Source organism: Anopheles stephensi, chromosome 2, assembly GCF_013141755.1.
Source record: "Anopheles stephensi strain Indian chromosome 2, UCI_ANSTEP_V1.0, whole genome shotgun sequence".
Classification (NCBI taxonomy): domain Eukaryota; kingdom Metazoa; phylum Arthropoda; class Insecta; order Diptera; family Culicidae; genus Anopheles; species Anopheles stephensi.
In genome coordinates this window covers 54859438-54871860 of record NC_050202.1, presented here as the reverse complement: position 1 = coordinate 54871860, position 12423 = coordinate 54859438, and the positions used below count along the sequence as shown (strand labels likewise).

Sequence of the window (12423 nt, the reverse complement as noted above, 5' to 3'; positions counted from 1 at the left end):
CTAATTTCATGCTGATTTTATTTGAGTAGAAAAGGTTTGTAAGCTTGATTAAATAGATTTAAAAAACTGCAGATATAACCACGAATCAACATTTACTTAATGCACCCAAAAGCATGTGCCTGAGTGTGTCTCTATATACAACAGGTAATTCAGCACACACACTCACACCAAATCCCTCTTTACCTCTAAAACAACAGTTCCTTATAAATATCTCTTTCGTCTTTTTTATCTCAGCCACCCCCTCGTCCCCCTTTCCTTCCCTCTGTTGACCTTTAGCATCCAGAAAAAGCGGAAAGCCCGCATCCTTTAGCCGAAAACCACACTCACACCCCACGCCTCATGGCCGTTTATGGTGTAGATGCTGTTGATTAAAAGTCTAATCGTGTTTTTCTGGCCTCCCAATTCCTTCCAACCCCAGAAAGCGTAAAACCGGTCTCTCGGTTTCCCCTTTCCTAACCTCCTCCCCCCCCACCCCACCCCCCCCCCCCCTGCACACATAATTTCCGTGCACCACAATTTCCTGCCATTGCGAGCCGTGCAAATGATTGCCGCTTTCTGCAGCTCTGGACTATGGTGGTGGAAAAAGTTTTGCGGATTAAAAAGAGGCAGCCAAAAACAAAACGACGAGAAGGAGAGAAAAAAGGCATAGCACACATCCCACTCGCCTCTTCCCTCTCCACCATCCCACCCATCCCGTCCTCCGCCGTAGTGAACGGGTGCAGCAGTTAAGGGGCAATTTGTTGCTAAACTAAATCCCGACCCGCTTAACCAGCTGGGCGGATGGGAATATTTCGTGTGTTTTTAGCTTTTTATTCGGTTGTGTGTTATTTTGCCTAATCATTGTACGGCGGATGAAACAAACAAAAAAAAAGAGTCCCAGAGCAACAACTACACCAACCAGCTGACCTTTCGCTGTAACGTTTCGGTCTCAGGGACGATGGCATACCGGACTAAGGAGGAAAAACGGTGAAATGGTTTTGTTACTGTTTCATACTTTGGAAAAATACATAATTAATAATGTTTTACCATCTAAAGAACGAAAGGTTGCGTTATGAGGGCAAATCAACTGGTGGGGATCAAGTAAATCCTTCAGTTTTACGGTCTAGTCCGAAACGTAGAGAAAATCGAAATTTATCGAAACAAAGTGAAAAAAATTGTCGATAGAGTGAAAAAATTGGGTTCGTTGATTTTGTTCTTATATTTGTTATATTTGTATTAAACAGTCCAAGATATTTATTTTTTGATTCACAAGTAACATGACCTATCCACAGGGCTTCAACAAATTTCAAAGAATTTTTTTCCTACAGCTGTGTTTCAGTTTTACTACTCTTAATGTTCTACTTAGCTTTCCACTGACCGAGTATGTTAAGGCAACGCTGTGCCGAATGACGTACCTCAAGCAAAGTTCTTCCTGCAAAGTGATTGCAGTGTCGCTAGCCATTGGGAAGTACAGTGCAAGTACTGCAACGTAGCGAGGTATAGCACAGGGCTTAGAACATTGGCCGTGTCGGTGACCGATGAAGATTTATTTTTAAAATATGTGTGGATAAATATACACTAAGAAGTATTCAAAAAAATTATCAAACTTAAAATATGTATCAAAAATTTAAACATAGTCTCAAAGAAGTTTAAAACCAAATAACATTATCAAAATCAAAATTCATATCATTGTTCTTAACCACCCTGTGCCGAAAGCTCAACGGAAGCTGTCGTGAGTTCTGGCTCAATTTTTCCGCCACTCATGAGAGACCCTGAGCGCTCTAGTGCGCCGACGCTGTAGAACATGCTCTCAGCAGCAGCAACCGTATCAGCAGCACCAGCACCAGCAGTCGGAAACAAACGCATGCAAGTTTTTATTCAACATTGAATCAAAATAAAATTATCCTGGTCAGAAAGAGAACCTCTGGCTGATATGAAGGCGGTCAAGTCGAGAGAGCGAGCAAGGCAGCTAGCATCGTGCTGTTCTGCTCCCACCTGCTGCCCGGTTCTGGTGCCCCGTCTGCAGTTGCATAACATCGTGACGTGTTGGTAGGCAGCCCCGCTTTTGCTCTGGGCGTCCTCGTAAAATTGCTCCCACTCAACACTAGGCGGCGCTCGCATCGATCGGAACTCGGGAGTAACTTTGTCTGGAAAGCAACACACACACACGCACGCTGCTAGTTGAAAGGAGGAAAACGGTGCGAACCCACCACGGACCGACGGAGCGAATGGTTCAGAAAGAGTTGCACAGTTCCAGTGGCCAGTGGTGCGTAGAGAAGTGACCCAAATTCCAACTCCAACTGGTGTCGCTTCCCTCTCCATCGGACACTGAAACGTTTCCTGCAAGGAGGGTGGGGCGGACGTTGGGCCCGAACATCAGCCTTTTTGGGCAGGTTTTTCCACTTTTTGCGGGTCTACATATTGCTTGTATGGAATAGAGTCTTTCAAAAACTGCGTGAAAAATTGTGTGTTCAACGTAGACCAGACCAGACAGACAGATCGGCCGAGTGGTTGGCAAGTTTGTTAAATCAATCAATCGCTTCACGAGCCCTGCAATAAAGTGCCGTTGGAGTAGATGTGGAAGAAAATTCAGTTTCGTCAGCAATTGCTTCCACCCCGAGTCCTGGACTGTTCGGTGAAAAGTGTTGCTATCCAGCTGGCGACTGTTTGTGGTGAAAATTTCGTCTCGAGTGGATTGCTTCCGTGAAGAAAATTCGCTACCCTGCCACAAACGATTCGCTGGAAAAGTGCTACCCTATTGTTCCTATTGCCAGTGTATCAGTGTGTGTGAGTGTGGGCATTGAAGGCCTTGTAGATAAGAATTCGTGTTCGGATAGCTAGCGAATTTGAAGTACACAGATAACAAGTGAAGGGAAACATTAGCCAATCGCTATTCCAGTGGGAAAATTGTGAAATGTGAGACTCGGCTTCTTTTTACCCCATTTCCTTTTTTCCATTCGAAAACATTTTTCCTTTTCCACACGCATACATACATGTGCAAGCTACAACATGACATGAGAGGATACTACTACAAAATACGACATTAAAATCGGAAGAATATGAGCAAAATGTCCACCTTATAACAGTAAACAACAATTAAGAGTGTTTATGCTTGGTATATTCTTAAAAATCATACACAATTTTCGTTCCTCTACCAACCCATTTGTGTGAATGTGGTAGTGAGCTTGGTGAAACAAACGCACACGTGAGTGTGTGCGAGAGAAAAGCCCACCAGCTCCCTTCAGTTCCCCTTTCTACGGGCAGCACGCACGTACTTCGTCGTACGGTGGAAAAGTTTTTCTCCCCCAAAAGTTGATGGCAGGCAGACCGACAAAGCTTTACTGTATTGGATGTGAGTGTGTGTGTGTGTGTGGCAGTGCGGATGCGTGAAGATTGCGTGTTCACAAGAACGCCCTACTGTGTGTGTGTGTGTGAGCGTGTGTCTGTGTGAATGTGAATGGAACAAATTGAAGATACCAGGATAGCAGGGATGATGCTGCCGATACACTGTGCAAGCGGTTAACAGCATTGCCCATTTGGGAAAGGACGATGTGGTGTGCGTGTTTGTATGTATGTGTGGAAAAATCCTGGTGTCATCGAAATGGGACAGTAGCGCACCGAGTGTGGTTTGATGTTTGCTGCAGCAGCTGAAACAATAGTCGTTCAGTGACAAAGCAACAGTGCTGAAAGGCATCTCAGCTCGGAAGTAACAGCCATGTGACGGGATTGTGTGTGTGTGTGTGTGTTTTTCTTTCTTTCTTTTAAACAATAAATATGGTGGCGAGTTTGATAGCTAAAAACCCATTTAAAAAAGTAGCAAAAATTAAGGAGAAGAAGACACGAAAGAGCGAAGATCGAGAGAACCTTCGATAGGGCTGTGTATGAATCGAACTCCTCTTTACTTCGCGTTGATAAATCTTTGCTGCAGCCGACGAGCATTGACGTAAAAGCACACAAAAAACTCTAAAATAAAAAGCAATCATCATGAATGGAAGGAAAACCCATAAAAGTGAACCTCTTTTGTGTGTGCCCTTTTTTTTTTGCTGCCCGTCCAAAGTCGGAACAGATCGCTGAGAACTGGCCGAAATAAAAGTTAATTAAAAGTTTTAGCTCATCCTTCCTCGTCGGAGCTGCGGCTCCGTTGCCACTGCTTGGGAAAGGTGTTATTTGCACCCTTCAGCTACTAACGCTGCGGCACTTTTTAACTGCACTGGAATAGTTTTATGCACCAGCTTTGCTGGCTAGATGCAGTGTGGATGAGACTGCCCGTTTTCCTTTACTAATGGATGTGTCTATGCGTGCAATAGTGCTAAGGAAAACTCTAGTTGAAGTTAAAGACATTGTAAAATATTTTTAAATATTGTTTTTACCTAAGTTAATATTATCGTCCAGTGATCTTATGCATTTAAAGTAAATTTAAAAGTACGGAAAAAATATTTGGGAAAAAAGATTTATAATTGCCATTTATGGAAAAAAATTCTTTAAATTCTATTCTTCCTTTCTTTTCCTTTCCGTTGCGCCACTTCATCGTTATCTGTCCAACGAACACTTACCACGATAGACGATTCTTTGTTCATCCCCCAAATTATGTTCTATCCAAGCTCGTAAAAAAGTTTCTCCCATTTTTTTTCAACCTTAACTAGGGTCTAGTAGAAGCTCGGGATGACTTTTTTTATGTGTTGTACACCGTAGTTCATCTTTTTTTTTTTGTGCGGGAAGGGGTGATGAATCACGATTGCAGCTAGCGCTCACCCACTCACACCATCAATTTTGGCATTCGGTTTTGGGAACGGCACACCACACCACTTCTGACACCATTATTATCAAACCGTGTGCCGACTGGCGGCTGGGTAGCAATCACAAATGCTGTTAGCAAAAGTTTTTATTATTCATCATCGAGCTTTATTGCCGTGGACAGTGCCGTTTTCTTGAAGTGGAACGTGAAGAGCTATGTGTGTGTGTGGGCGGGAGTGAACTGGATACTTCCATCTCAGGTGCATGCACTAGATGTGCATTCGGAGAAGGGAAAAACGATGTCAAAACAGAAAATGTTCAAAGTGTTGACTAGAAGAGGAGGATATATTAAAGGATCGTAAAGGATTGCTTGACAAACGTGTGTTGAACTGTGTGTGAGTGTGTGTGTGTGTTTTTGTTGCCCTTTTTTTTTTGGCTAACGGTGACACAGTGAGAGTGCAACTGCAAGTGACATAGAACCTTTCAAAGGGAGGATGTGCTTACTTGTGCCCATCATAGTGTGTGTCAATTTTTATAACAAAAATATCTTTTTTTATTGTTTTCCCCCCCTCAAATGCACACTTGACGGGTTTAGTTTGAAAAGTGATAGTAGATGCGACTTGTTTGCAGTGCTCGTGCCTTTTCAGTGAGTAATTTTGCAAGCCTTCAACGGGAACAGTCGTCTCGCTACTCACCAACGTGTGAGTGAGTGAGGGAGAGGACGAGAAGTGTGCGTGTGTGTGTGTATGTGAGTGCGTAAATGTGTGGCCGTGCTTATGTGTGGTAGTAGTATTTCAATTTCCAACCCGTCGTCGTCGATCCCCGGTTATCGTGAAACGGCGGAATCGTCCCACATTGCGTCCTGCCCAGGAGACGGAGCAAGGGTAGATCGATTACTCGAGTAGCGAGCTATGGTCAACGCTATGGTGCTACTCTAGAACAGACGGCGCACAATATACATACCCCCAAAATTCGCCAGTCTATAGGGGTGCAGTGTAAATTAATCAGGTAAGTAATGGAGAGCGTGAACCATCGGCATGAAGACTGGGGAAACGCTGTCCAAACGCAGCAAATAAAATGTGTCCAGCAGTGTAGGGATGGTACGCTTCCTAAAAAAGGAGCTTTCAACCACAAAACACACACGTTACGTTGGGGAGTTTGGTGGTGTCGGTGCACGGATCTGCATGTTGCTGCTGAAACTGCAACAGCACCATTAATTTTCTCACTATCGTCCAAACTGTCAGACGTCTATTTTGTTTTTTCGGGGTGCTGTGGCCGTTGTTCTCGCGCAGACCAGCATTCAGCTGTCCGGTTTGTCGTGTCTCTGACTATTAGGCGTGTTATTTATGTGTCAGGAAAATTTATGCGAAACCTCTCGGTGGCTGCTTATCAAATGGTGCGTTGTACACACTGGTGGACAGTAGCGATGTACGCAATTAAGCTTCAAAATTTCGGTCGCAACCAGGCACAGAGACTGATTATTATCATACGCGTGTGTTTGTGTTGGTTGTGTGAGTTTAAAATAATAAACCTTAAAACCCCGTTTTTATTAATAAAACTTCAAACAAAAGCGCCCGTCATCGCGAGACACTGTCGCTTGATAAAAAGTGTCCCAGTATTTTTTTACCCAACGAAACTTTCAAATAGTCGAGATAATGAACGTTAATGGTGGTGACTATTTATTTGATGCGGTAGATCAGATCGGGAGCGGTAGTTTACATAAATCATTCGAATGAGTGAGCACGTAATTTCCATTAATCAGTTGCATTATGCATCCGACACCGGACAGTAGCCTGAAGGGGTCCCTAGACAAACGAAAACGCGAACATCACGTGGGGTGCCAACTGACAGCCGTTTTCATCGGTTCGATTTTTGGAGTAGAATATCTATACTATAGAACCGTTTTGTTGATTAAATTTTTAAGAATTTTATACTATGCATTACTATCAATGGAGGCGCCCAGTATTTTATAAAAAATCAAAGCAAAAAAGAACCATTTTAGTATACTAAACATACTAAACTAAAATACAAACGTATCGATACTGAGCGGAAAAAAGCTTTACCCCAACCGAGTGAAACAAAAGGTGCACAAATCGTTTAGCAAAAGAATACCACGCGAGCATTAAAAACGACCGCCGAAAGCCAACACACTGCTGAACGGCAAAAATCAATTAATACTGCTCTCAAATCATTCTCCTTCCACGCGATATTCACCACCACGTACCTATGTGTGTGTGTGTGTGTGAGTGCGGTGAACTATTTGGCGATTGACACACTTGACACCGTGGGTACCCTGGACCGACTCCAGGCACACACACACACACACATACACATGCGGTAACCAAAAACCGTAGCGGAAACCGCACCGAAGCTTTCGTTCACTCACGCGAATTGGCCGTCGTCTAGGTCGACCGTTTCGCATTGTACAGCGTTGAATGAAAAGTTGAATGAAAAGCTCGTTGCAGCAGCTCTCGTTGTGGGAGCGGGAGAACCGACCATGCACTCGGGACACTCATTTTCACCGTGCGTCTCCATCGGCCGTGAGTGAGAGACACTCACAATCGTAAGCTTTCTCTTAACCGTGGTCACTCACAGCCACACGCCACGACGAGTGAAGGTTGTTCACTCTGTCACGCAATTTTCTTTATATTGCATCCTTTTCGTCGCTCTATAAGGGGGCGATTTGAGCCTGTGTGCGTTCTGTCGGTGCACTGACGACGGCTGGCGAGTGAGTGTGTGTGCGTGTGAGTTTGGTCGCAAGAAAAAACTACCGTACCGTGATACCGACGGCTGCTATCTCTCTTACTGGAGGTTTACGATACCAGTATAGATTTGACCTTCCATAACGCGCGAGAGAAAGCCCTCTAGCGATAACTAAATGGTTTCACCGTACGGTTAGCAGCAGCCGTCAGCCAGTGAACCCGTATGCCCGTGGAAGGTGTATTTGCGAGCTGTGTTTAGGTGGTAGAATCGGCAAAAATTTGTGTCTAAAATCTCCAGCAAGGTTGTGATTAGTTTCGTTATGAGTTGAGGTTTTTGGAGATACTTTTTGAAGGATGAAACCGAATGGTGCTTAGAGTTCCACTAGAACCCAACGCTCGTACATCAAAAAGTGATGCGGTGAAGTGAAGTTTTCTTGCAGAATAATTGTAATAACGCTGAGAAACTATACACAATCCTTGGTGCAAAGTCACGTAAAAGCTACTGATATGTCGTCCAAGTGCTAGGGACGCTACCAAGCAGCACCGAATCGTGCATAAAATGATAAGAAATGGCAGAAAAATCGGTACGCACACACAGGTGACCCTCGTAGAGCGTGCGCCATCTTGAATTTTCTCTACGTCACGTTTCCCGTTTTGCTGGGACAAGTGGAGCGGCGCAGCGGACGGGACGCGCCAGAAAGCATAGGAATACTGGTGGATGGTCAGGGTACAACAGCCAAACTTACCTTTTGCCCGAACTGCTCACGTGAGAGCTTTCTTGAGCGTGCCAGCATCGGTGTTCGAAAGAGAGAGAGAGAAAGAGAGTGTGTGAGACCCTGACGGCTCTGTACTGACGTGAGGTATTGTTGCGAACCTACGAACAACAATAAAAGCATTCACTTTACTCACACACACGTTTGGAAACACTTGCAGCCGCGGAACAACTTGTCTTCGGACATCGAAACGCACACATACGCACACAGGAAATTGGATGTGCAAATGACCGAGAGCAGATTGCTTGACTGATGAGTGTGTGCGGTTTTGTGGTGTGCATGTCTCTCTCTCTATCGCTCTGTATATATAGTTGAGCATTGTGTACTCCTGTCACGATTTTGACAGAACGATCCTGAACGCAGTAGTGTACACAATTTAAAAGTGACAGACGAGCAGTACGAGTGCGTGAAAATTTTGTGTGGAAAAGCGTGTTTCACTGTGTGTGAATGTATGTGTGCACTGGATTCGTACGACACACCAAGGGTTTTTCCTGAGCAGCGTTTCTGCTGTGAGAAACCAGTGAGAGAAAACATTCAAATGATTGGAAAGAAACGAGAGCGAGAGAGCATGGAAATCGTGAGCCTCCCGATGGCTCTCGGGCGGTGAGCTGTCATTAGAGGGAAAAGAAATACACCGAAACCAAAGGGGAAAAGGAAAAACACACACTAGAAACGTTGGTTCAGGTGAGTTGGCTTGTCGCAGGGAGACATTTCTAACCTCGTACACGACGGTGTACCCCCCTAATCAGAGTCCGGTAGTATCCATGCTCCTGCCGCTTCCCGTTCCCCTTCCGTTCCGTTTCCTTCCAACCCGGTCTGGCGGTTTGTGGTTTTACAAGAACGGTAAGATCCCTCACCAGCCCACACACTCACACTCATTCTAGCGCCATGTTCGGACTCTCGGCAAGGGAAAATCAAATCGGAACAAAGTAAACAAACATTATTAGAACAAGCAGCTTTTCTTTCGACTGGCTCTTTTTTTTCGCCCATTTTTCCACTCACCCTTAAATCCATATTATGTCCGATGTGCCGGTTACTGCAAAACGAAAGGAGACGGGGGCATCCGATTTTCTCCCGGACCAACGGTAGAGAGATTGGCGGTTTGCTTCTTTGTTGCTGGCAGCCCCCCCTATTTTTTCGTTTTCCTTGCTCAGCTCAGTGTCTACTTAGTTTTTGGCTGCTTGCGGTTAACTTTTGGCACTCCCAACCACCTTCCAACATAATCGAGGGACAAAAATTTGCGAGCGACTCGAGGAATGACGCGGAAAAGGGTGGCGAGGGAAATTACTTCCGTTGTTGCACGGGGAATTTCATCACGACCACCACCACCACCAGCAGCGCCACCCTAATGGCCCAAAGGGCCCAACCATAAGCACTAGGATCATAATGGGTGTAACAGTAATGTACAGCACATAATACGGTTTGCAAAACATTACTTTAGATTTACCCTTTTTGCTCGGCTCGGCATTCTCGGTGGCTTTCGCTGGTTCGCCTGCCAGCAACTGGTTCCACTGCCTTGGGCCAAGTTTTATGAACTTACGCCGGCGGACCGGTGTGCTGCCGTGTGCTAAAATAGCACACATCCACGTACCCATGCTACTCTAGGCGTTACTTGGTGCGAGTTTATAGTGGAGCTTACTTGGCGATGGCAATAGGGGCAGAATGTGCGGTGTGCAGGGGTCATGTAAATATGTCATAGCCATGTTTCCGGCCACAAACTAATGGAACGCAATGTAGTTACCCGGGCCTGGGATTAGGGCCCCGGTGGCAATGTGTTTCATTCTTGTTGGGGCAAGTATTTCAAGCATCGGTTTAGCTCGAGTGTTCACATGATTATTGACGGTTCTTATGAGGCATAGAAGTTGGTATTATTGATTATTATTATAGCTATATTTGGGTTTCCTTTATATTGATAAGCGATATTCTATTGTACCATGATTTAAGGTAGAAAGATGAAGTTTTCCAACGCAAAATGCTGTCGTTCAGTACTGGTCACTGATTTAGTACTTAGAATTGCTTCAATGCTAATTGGACAGCATGGGCCAAAAATCATGGTCTAGCAAACACGGGCTCAAATCTCAACTAAATGTTGCCCGGCAATATTTGGAAAATTATGTAAGCAGTTCTGAGAATTGTAGAAATGGCGGCTCTGTGGTATTGTTCTTAAAGTTGCTATTTTAATAGCAATAGAAAAGCATCATTGGGTAGACTTGCATGCCACAAAATATATGATGCTTTATGATCGAAGTACGATATAATAAGGCTTCAAAAAGCTATAAATTAACCCCATCGCAATTCGGAGGTTGGGGCGATAGAGGCGGCGGTCTTCACACGGCATAGCTAGGTATCAAATCCCATTCTGGCCGCCTTTCCGTCCGCAAGACTGTCTGTCCAGCTACGGGTAAGAGACAGTCGAGAAAGGTACAAAAAGGCAGGCCGAGGTTGTTAGTGCCAAAGAACAAGGAGAATACTTGAACAATAGAAGTAATTCTATATAACTTTTAAAGTCAAAGATTGCCATCTGGTGGATTTAATTTTATTTAATTTGGGTATTAAGAGAATGTTGTTAAGTATTTTTAATTTAAATAAATGAGAAGGAGCAAAAAATTTTTTCCTAACCTGACAAGTTTAAAATGAAATCTTTGTTCTTTAAATCACAACTAAAGGATACTCCTAATAACAGTGATTACTTATACGAAGAACTTACTGTAAGGTTCTACTGCCATTACTCCTATCGTGAACCGCTCGACACTTAAAGTATTTACGAAAATTACCCGTATTGTACCCGTCCTGCATAGAAGGCACTGTATCGCCTAAATGCCCCTATTGCCATCCTAAATTTGCATCAGTTCAACAGGCCAAGTAGCGCGTCGTTCGGCCAGTTGACCGTCCGTTCGTGGTGCAATTAAATCTACTGCTAACCACTTTTCCATTTCCGCACTGCAGCTGGGAAAGTGTTGGACGTTACAGCCTTCAAACTTTCCATTCCCATTGCTTCTCCACTCTTTCCAGAAGCTTGTGTCAACTGAAAAGCTGCTCGAGTAGCACTCGCACCAGCATCGAAGCGATACAGGGCCCGAGAACCGTACCCCGATAAATTCAACCAACCGAAACTGCTGCGCTAAGCCCAAAATGAACGCAACATCTCACACGGCTATTGCGCTTCGTGTGGCCGGCTTGACCGTACACGAACAATTGGGAGTGGAAAATGATTCCGCTGTGTTTTTGTTGGGTGGAGGTTGTCGGATATCGGAAGGCGACACACTGAGAATGAGGAATTTAACGCTTGATTACATTAGGGGAAGTGCAACGCCCATTTTCACTTTGGAAGAGTGTGTCCGTGTGTGTGTGTGTGTGTGTGTGCTGTCCATTTGGGGAAAAGCTCAGTGCCAAGTGCTTAGGCACGGTTATTGCTGTCAAAACGATGTGGATAGTGTGAAAAGGTTGCCATCTCGTTAAAACAAGCAACGTCAGCTATTTTGCCACTATTAACGGCCAGTCGAATGGATTTGATAATACTTCTTTCCACCTTCTGTTTCGTATGGCAGGACAGCTTGCAGCGAGGGTTGTAATCTGTTAAATGATGCCATAATGTTGCATTGTTTAGTTGTCGGGTAATTAGATTCTATAGTTTAGAAGAGGAACAGAATGGACGAAATAATTGGAAGTCTTAGACTAGGAAATAGGACTCTTCTTTCTAGATAGTGCTTTCAAGCTCAAAATAGTCCAATTAATTGTGTTTCGGTAAGATACAGCTGGCGCGTGTCAATTTCTTCAAATTATAAACAAAAGGCTAGCCGAGAGCTGCTTGACATGACTTGCCTGACTCCAAAGCTGACTTGCCTGGGGCCAATTAGACTTCAAAGAAATCACAATGGAATTGCGGTTGTGTCCTAGCAATTCTAGTGCAACAAACGGCAAATGTACTTCACAACCAGCACTACTTTGGTTGAACTACGTGTTCACCATTATGCAACCACCTATATAGTTCGTTCACACGATTCGCAAAGGAATCCCAGGGCAGATGCAAGGAACCGTAATAAGCCTCCACTAGAACGCAAACACTCCAATTGCTTTGAGCCATTGCTTTGGTTTCCGATTATTTTTTCGGAATTTGGACTGGTGAAGCATGTTTCCTTGGTCGTTCTAGTAGCGTTCATCTACACGCCCGTGGTTGCGTTTATTTATGTTGTTTGTGAGTGTCTTTTCTACCAATAATGTTAATGGGCTCAAAA

At 44.4% G+C, this 12423-nt stretch overlaps 1 protein-coding gene across 18 annotated transcripts in view; it reads left to right on the top strand.

Moving 5' to 3' along the window:
* Positions 1-2226: 2226 nt before the first annotated feature.
* LOC118502804 (RIMS-binding protein 2) overlaps positions 2227-12423 on the top strand; it is a 90598-nt gene continuing 80401 nt past the window's right edge. For 13 of the 18 annotated variants that reach the window (XM_036035443.1, XM_036035429.1, XM_036035441.1 and 10 more), the window contains exons 1-2: positions 2232-2372; positions 5309-5721. The gene's annotated coding sequence lies outside the window, so the exon portion shown is untranslated. The other 5 variants (XM_036035427.1, XM_036035425.1, XM_036035426.1 and 2 more) reach the window with 5 other exon arrangements.